Here is a 9,025-nt window from a genome sequence, read left to right as displayed (position 1 = left end):
GTTGGTGTGGGCCAGCTACTGTGCCCACAGCAACTCCAGCTCTTGCTAGATCTCCTCCTTCAACTTCTCAGAGTTCTGGACCAGAAATGAGTGCATTCCTTGGTAAGGGATGTCAATGTCTTCCACACAGCACCTGCATTGTTAGTAAGAGACAGATGTTGTTCCAATTTTTCTTTGTATGCTCCAGATTTTCCTTACAGGTTCTGTTTGTCTTCAGGTTCTGGTTTGTCCTTGCTCTCCCATAATTTATATCCACTTTTCTTTTTCTCATCTGTCAGACCTGCTGACCCACTGTGACTTCAGACTGACCACCAGGCACAGAGGCAACTGCTTTCATTTCTTCCTTCACCAGCTCCCGTTTTTATGGTCTCTGGGTAGTGACTTTTTTCTGATCCGCCACCCTTCCCCTTGTAGACTTTTACTTCCCTAGCTTCTCCTACAGTTGTGTAAAATTTAATCTCTGCAAAAACAACCAAATAAAGAAACAAACAAGCAAGCCCACCAGTCATTGTGATTCTGATTCCCTGATTGAGCTCTGTCTGATAGAATGTCTCTCAGCCTTTGTATATGTTGGTTTCTCTGTCAGGAATGCCTTATTCTTTCTTTCTCTGTTGTGTTTCAATCCATCTTCAGGGATGAGCTCAAATATCACCTATTTTATTAGCATGTCCTTGATACTCTGTCCCTGAGTGCTGCTGCTTCTTGCTCTGAGATTCCACAGGACTCTGGACACATCTCTATTAGGAAATTCTGGTGTTTTATGATAGCTTTATTAGTGTCATTGTCTCTTTGGAACCTAACACAATGTTAGGCTCATAACAAGTACTTAAAATTTGTAGAATGATTGGTAATAGTAAAACTGTGGTTCCCAGAGAGTTAGAGGAAACTAGGATGCATATACAGGTTTACAGAATTGATGACTTGTTCAGGGCTATGTAGGTAATCAGGAGCCAAGTCTCCTAACTCCTGGTATTTCCAGGGAGCTGAAGACTTCAGTGGAGATTCTGAAAATTGAATATTTCTATATAATTTTGTTAAAAGATTGAGAGTAAGACTGAAAAACAGCTCAGTAATAATGTAGAGAAAAATACCTGCCATTATAAAAACTGTACTACTTTAAGGAAATTAGAAATAGAAATAATATCCTCTTCTCTTAGACAGTTGTAGTAAGATAGTGTAAACCGCTCTCCTTGGTGGTCTGATGACACATTGTATATACATAATTGTATATACATTAATTTTTATCCATCTATCCATCCATCCATCCATCCATCCACCCACCCACCCATCCATCCATCCATCCATCCATCCATCCATCCATCCATCCATCCATCCATCCTATGTATGTTGAGTATCAGTTCCAGGCTCTGTGCTAGGTGTTAAACAGAGGGATAGGAAAAACATTTTCCCTCTAGGGGTTTATGTATGGTTGGAGAGTTACAGAGGGGATATGAAACATACCACACACTAAGTACAATAAAGGGTAGAAGTATGTGTTCTTTATTGTTGTAAATAGAACCATTCTTACCCTTCTAACATCTCCCCTCAATTACAGGGACTCAATCCTTGAAACCGTATTTCCCAGACTCCTTTAAGAGCGTGGTTCTTGTTAGAGCTTACTAATGATAGGCACCCAATTGATATTTGGAGGGTGAATAAAAAGGTCATTATTTTACAGCAGTCATGTAGTCATTAGCTGATGGCAGGTGTGAGTTTTGCCCACAGGTATTTAACACCTTCCTGGGATTATTGGTGATGGCTCCCAGCAGCAACAGAGACTTTCTGAAGTTTGCATATTTTGCTGCTGCAGACGTTTCTTGACTCGGTGGACTTGGCGATGTCCAGAACTAACCTTGTGGACTTTGATCCTCAGTCTTCCAACAGTGGTATAAACCTCTAATTACCTATATTAAAATTTTTCTTACTGAAAAATCTGGTGTGGCTTCTCTTTATGACCAAATTCTGCATGACATAGAATAGTAAAAATCCTCAGCATTTTAAAAAAATTTATTTTTATTAAATTAATTAGGGGGATATTGGTTAATAAAATCATATTGATTTAAATGTACAATTCTATAACATATCATCTGTATATTGCATTGTGTGTATACCATCCACAGTCAAATCTCCTTCCGTAATCATATATTTGACTCCCTTTACCCTCTTGTACCTCCCCACTCCCCTCTTACCCTCTGGTAACCACTGAAATGTTGTCTGTGTCTATGAGTTTTTTGTAGTTGTTACTGATTTCAGTTTTATATCACACATGTGAGTAAAATCGTATAATTTTGACTTTTTTCATCTGATTTATTTCGCTTAGTGTGATAATCTCAAGATTCATCCATGTTGTTGCAAATGGCAGTACTTCATCTTTTCTTATGGCTGAGTAATGTTCCATTGTATATATGTACCACATCTTCTTTATCTAATTCTCTATAGAATGACACTTTGGTTATTTCCATGTTTTGGCCGCTGTGAATAGTGCCTGCAATAATCATAGGGGTACATATATCTTTACAGATAAATGTTTTTGGATTTTTTTGGGTAGATAGCCAGGAGAAGGATTGCTGGGTCCTACGGTAATTCTATTCTTAATTTTTTGAGGAATGCCATATTGTTTTCTGTAGTGGCTTTCCCAGTTTACATTTCCACCAGCAGTGTATAAGGGTTCCATTTTCTTCAAAACCTCTCTAACACTTGTTATCTTCTGTCTTATAGATAACAGCCATTCTAACAGGTGTGAGGTGGTATCTCACTGTGGTTTTGATTTGCATTTCCCTAATAGCTAGTGAAATTGAGCATCTTTTCATATATCTGTTGGCCTTTTGTACGTCATCTTGAAAGAAGTGTCTGTTCAGATCCTCTGCCCATTTTTACATTGGATTGTTTGTTGTGGTGAGTTGTATGAGTTCTTTGTATAGTATTTTGTACATTAGCTCCTTATTGGAGGTGTTGTTTGCAAATATCTTCTCCCATTTGGTTGGTTGCCTCTTTGTTTTGCTGATTTTTTTTTTTTCTGCACAGAAGCTTTTTTGTTTAATATAGTCCCATTCATTTATTTTTGCTTTTACTTCCCTTGCCTTTGAGGTCAAATTCATAAAATCCTTTCTAAGACCAAGGTCCATATGTTTAGTGTGTAAGTTTTCTTCTATGAATTTTATTGTTCAGGTCTTATATTTAGTTCTTTGATTCATTTTGAGTTAATTTTGGTATCTGGTGACAGATAGCAGTTTAGTTTCATTCTTTTGCATGTGGCTTTCAATATTCCCAGCACCTTTTATTGAAGAGGTTTTATTTTCTTCATTGTATATTTTTGGCTCCTTTGTCAAAAATTATTTTCCCGTATACATGTGGGTTTATTTTTGGGTTCTGAATTCTGTTCCATTGGTCTGTGTGTCTGTTTTTCTGCCCATGCCAGACACACAATCAAAGTCATTATCAGTCTAATTGTCCTTAATAAGTACTGTGTCTCTTCTCTCTGGAAGCCTTTTGATTGACACACAATCAAAATTAATATTTTGGTTATTGTTGCTTGGTATTACAAATTGAAGTAAGGGAGTATGATATCTCAAGCCTCGAACTTTTTTTCTCAGAACTGCTTTGGCTATTTAGAATCTTTTGCAATTCCGTACAAATCTGATGATTTAAAAAATTCTCAGCATTTTGAGAACATCATTTCAATAATCCTGAGGATGTTGCAGTCAGTGGGATTTTTTTCTTCTTTGTAACTCTTCTTTATGATGACAATAATGCAAATTGCAGTCCTTATCGTGGACAGAGGTACAGATTATATACATGGGGTCAGGGACATTAGTGTTTTGTCTGAGTCTGAGATATATTGCCTCTGAACCATAACATTTGTCATTGGGAAATGAATGTATATGTGTTTGAGTCAATGGTTAACAAACCATTGGATGATCAGGAAGTACAAAGAGGCACATTAGCCTCTCACAGTGGTGAATGGACTCCAGAAGCCAGGTGAGATTGGCACAGCCTTCCTTGAACTGCCTCAAAGTAGTCTCCAGTGATAATATTCTAGTTTGAATTAACTTAGATTTAGGGAAATATTCTGTTGAGTGATTACTGTATCCTACAGATTACTCAGAGCTGGGATGGGTGGAGAATTGGAGGATGTGCCCTAGAAAAAGACCAGTTCCCAATGGGTAGAGGGTGAGGTTATCCTGAAAGGAGATGGAGAGTTTCATTCTGGAGGTCTGGTGAAGGCAAAGGAACAAGACCAGAAACTGGGATGTGACCGACAGGATAACACTGAGAAGGGTTTTAACTTCTTAGTAATTTTCCCTTGGATTTTAATGGCAGTCTTAATTATATGGTTAAAAACATTCACACTCCACAGCATAATTTCCTTTGGCTATACCTGACCTGTTAGTAAAGCCCGATCTATCAGTAAAGAATCAAGGGATCGGGCAGTGAAAGGATATGTGGTTTGCCCCACAGTCATGTCTGTTTTGAGACCCAATGGCGGCAGCAGCATCCTATCCAACGGGCTTGTGATCCCACAGTGACACACAGTGGGCTTGGAGAGGGGGGTGGGGGTGATGGGTGGAGGGGTGGGGGTTTGGGCCGGGAGGCAGAGCACATGTTGTGCAACAGGAGTGGCTGCTGAATGGATGGCCCAGCTCACAAGTGGACCTGAGAGAAATTCTCACTTTCCCCAAAGAAGGAAAGTGGATCTGAATAACCATTGCACTTGTTTAGAATGATAAACTCTTTTTTAAAAAAGTAAAACAAACACCTTTACATAACTTTTTCTTGTATTTGAATATTATCTTCTAGTTCTGGACCACTTGCATGTGTTCTTAATAAGATGTAATCATACTGTTCATGCTATTTTGTCTTTTGTGTGATCTGGATTTGAATTTTTAGCTCTGTTAGGAGCAGTGTGACACAACAAATTATATAACCTCTTTGAGACTGTTTCCTTTTTTATAAAATAAAGTAAAATGAGAGTAATAAGAGTTTTCACAAAAATGTTTGATTGTGGGGCTAAGTGCTGGGGATAGGAATGTAAACAAATACAGATATATATATTCCCTATCTCATGGGCTTACTGCCTCATTGAGAGTTGGGGGGCTAGAGATAATAGGTTAACTGTACAGCTGTGATGAGTACTCTGAGAGGTTCATGGTCCTCTCCAAACCCGAAACACAAGGATCTGACTGAGTTAATTGATCAGGGAACCTTCCGTTAGGTAGTGAAGCTTGAGTTGAAATCTGAAGGATAAGGAGGAATTAGGCATGCGTGGAGAATGTGTGATGGGAGGGAGCATGCCTTGTCCAGTATGGTTGGACGGTAGGGACAGCATGTGTGAGAAGCAGACTGGAATGGCCAGAACAAGCAGAGCCAGGGAAAGAACATTCTTATGGTGGAGAGTGGATTGAGGGGATCGGGGTGGGTGTAGGTAGACTAGTCAGGAGCTATTGCAGTCCTACCCAGCTAGAAGAGGATGGTGTTATGGTGGAAATGAAAGAGATGGAACGGAGTGAATGGATTCAAGAAATATTTAGGAAGTAAAATCTCAGGAGTTGATGATGGATTAGATAGATGGGAGGAGGGGCAATAGTTCCATGAAATCCTCTTGTGAGTGAAGCAGATAGTTCTAAAACAGCTAATGAAAAGTGGCAGATGTGCTTGCACAACCTAAACTATGTATAAACTTTCCTCTGAAGACGGTATCTTTAGAAAAGAACAAATAGAATGTGTATGGACATTAAGTTTTCTGATATAGTTAAAAAATTAATTTTGCAAACACATCAAGCCTTAGCTTTAGAGTATGTAAAGTACCACTTAAAAAAGTGACATGTGGATTAAAGTCAGTTATTATCAGAATTATTAAGATTTTATCAACTAACATAATTTATATGAGTAGGAGAAATGAAGTGAAACTTCTGAAACTATTTGATTTAAATAAAATCAACCTTTATTGAAACTCACTGTGCAGGACTAGAAAAAGATGGTTTGTTCAGAGTCAATCAGGATGTAATGGAAAAGGTGTATTTAAGGGTAGTGGTTTTTTGTTTTGATAGAGGACTTACTTGGTAAAAGACAAAGGGATATTATGGGTATTGATTCATTTAGCAAATATATGTATTATATATATACTTTAATATATATATTTTAATTTAGTTATGACTTACTTTATTCACCTTTTATAACTGCACTTGACATGAAGTAATTCTAACACAGGACCAAGAGATTTACTCAAAATATAAAATGTAATGTAATTTTCTTTACAAAATAATCCATACCAGCCTTGAAAATAACAAGTTCTCCAAATGCCTTTAAAGTAGGCAATTTACAAAAACAAATATTTTATACACATTTCAGGAGCATTTCTGTAATGTAAGCCTCATGACTTTAGATACCATCAGTATGCTAATAATTACTAAATCCAAATCTCTAGCCCAAATGAATCCCCTTAATGAGACACTTATATATCTAGTACTTAGCAAATATTTTTGAGCTCCTAGTAACTGTTGGACACTATTCTGGATCTCGGATAAACAGTGATGAACAAAATAGCCAATTTCCTATCTTTATGGGGTTAGTGTAGGAGAGTTACACAAATAAACACACAGGAATGTTCCCTTCCTTCCTTCCTTCTTTCCTTCCTTCCTTCCTTTCTTCCTTCCTTCCTTCCTTCCTTCCTTCCTTCCTTCCTTCCTTCCTTCCTTCCTTCCTTCCTTCCCTCCTTCCTTCCTTTCTTTCTTTTGTGCCAAAGTGAACATTTATTTAGGATGATAAGTAAATTACAACAAATGACACATTTGACAAGCTGACAAACAACCACAAGTATCACCCATTGACAAGGGACTGTAAAGTGAGGGCTCCTGAAGCTTATTTACATTTTTTAAATTAGTTTCAGGTGTACAAAGTAACGTAATAGTTAGACACTTACACTGCTCACAATGTGATAACCCCCCAGTCTACTAGCCCTCTGACACCACATATAGCAGTTACAATACCATTGACTATATTTCTTATGCTGTACTTTACATCCTGTGACTATATATATACACACACGTATACACACATATATACATACATATATATGTGTGTGTGTGTATATATATATTTGTGCTTTCTAATTTGTACTTTCTTATCCCATCACCTTCTCCCCCATCCCTACCCCCCTCCCATCTAGCAATCATCAGTTTTTTCTCTATATTTATGAGTCCATTTGTTTTGTTTGCTTGTTTATTCTGTTTTTTAGATTCCACGTATAAGTAAGACCATATGGTATTTGACTTTCTCTGTCTGACTTATTTCACTTATAATAATATTCTCTAGGTCCATCCAAGTTGTTGCAAATAGTAAGATTTCATTCTTTTTTATGGCTGAGTAATACTCCATTGTATAAATGTACCACAGTTTCTTTATCCAATCATCTATCAATGGGCATTTGCTTGTTTCCATATCTTGGCTATTGTGAATAGTGCTGCAATAAACATAGGGGTGCATATATTTTTTTGAATTAGTGTTTTGGATTTCTTTGGATAGATACCCAAGAGTGGCATTACTGGGTCATAAGGTAGTTCCATTTTCAATTTTTTGAGGAACCTCCATACTGATTTCCATAGTGGCTGCACCAACTTGCAATCCTACTAACAGTGCTCGAGGGTTCCCTTTTCTCCACATCCTCACCAGCACTTGTTTGTTGATTTATTGATGATGGATATTCTGACTGGGGTGAAGTGGTATCTCATTGTGGTTTTTACTTGCATTTCTCTAATCAGGGACATTGAATATTTTTTCATGTCTGTTGGCCATAGGAATGTGTCTTTCTAAAGAGTGGCCCAGTGCTTCCATGAAACAGAGATGGGTGAGGCAAGGGAGGAAAGTGTAGAAGATGGCTTCACATTTAGTGGTCAGGAAAGGTCTCTCCAAGGAAGCAACACTCTTAGGCTGAGACCCAAAGGTTGAGGAGGCAGCTGAGCAAGGGATGTACTGGAGAGACTGAAGCAGATGGAGTGAAGGCTTTGACGTGGGAAAGAGCTGGCATGTTTGAGGGACCAAAGGTCAGTGTGCCTGGAATGCACTTTTTTTTCATGCTGGCAATGAATCATGGCAGTCAGACAGTGGGGGAGGGGTACTGGGGAAAGGAGGCAAATCAGAGGTGACTTGAAGCTAGATTAAGGAGCCCAGATTTATATATTAAAACTCTGGCTCTTCCTAAAACATCATTCCCTCCCCTCCCATGTAAATGTTGTCTGCACTATTATCTGTCACTTGATCAAGGAAATAGTTAAATACTTTCTCTAGGTAAGTATTTGGAGATTATCTGAAAATGAAAATGATTTCTCTGATTTATCTTGCTCAGTCATCTGATTGTAGGAGAACATTTTGTGTTTCAATTATTTGTGTGTTAGAAACTTCTGGCCCAGGTTATTTAATATTCACAACAACTAATGAAACAGTTTGTGTGCTTGAAGAAGCAGAGTGGGAAAATTATTACAATTTTATAATTAACTCTTTGTTCATGTGTAGTGTTCTCTTTGTTCAAATAGTGTTATGTTGCTTCTTTTTAAAATCAGAGAATCTTATTTATAAAGACCAGTCTGATATTTCTAATTTTCTTAAATTTTACTATGATTCATTAACATGTTACACCATCATTGATCCAATTCATCCAGACCGAGAACATTGCTACATCTATCTTTACTGTCATCAAATTCCTTTGACCAAAGGATTTTTTTTCTTTATTTACCAAGCCTCACCCGTTTCTTAGTCTTTTTTAAGATATGTTTTTCATTATTTCAAGAGTATTAGGACTTCTGGGTGGAGCTCCATGTTTAAGCCCACTAGAGTAGGACTTGGTAGCATAGTGGAAAGAGCTTTGGTGTTGGTGTTGAAGTTGGACAGACCTCATTATTTACTTAGCTATGTTATCTTTGGTTAGTTACATAAACTTTTGAATCTTCCTTTTGTCACCTGTAGAATGGAGATAATGATCTCGTCCTCACAGGATAAAGTGAGAGGATGTATGGAAAGCATGGCTTTGTGC

This window comes from Rhinolophus hipposideros (assembly GCF_964194185.1).
Source record: "Rhinolophus hipposideros genome assembly, chromosome: 8".
Lineage (NCBI taxonomy): Eukaryota > Metazoa > Chordata > Mammalia > Chiroptera > Rhinolophidae > Rhinolophus > Rhinolophus hipposideros.
This window is presented reverse-complemented; position numbering follows the sequence as displayed.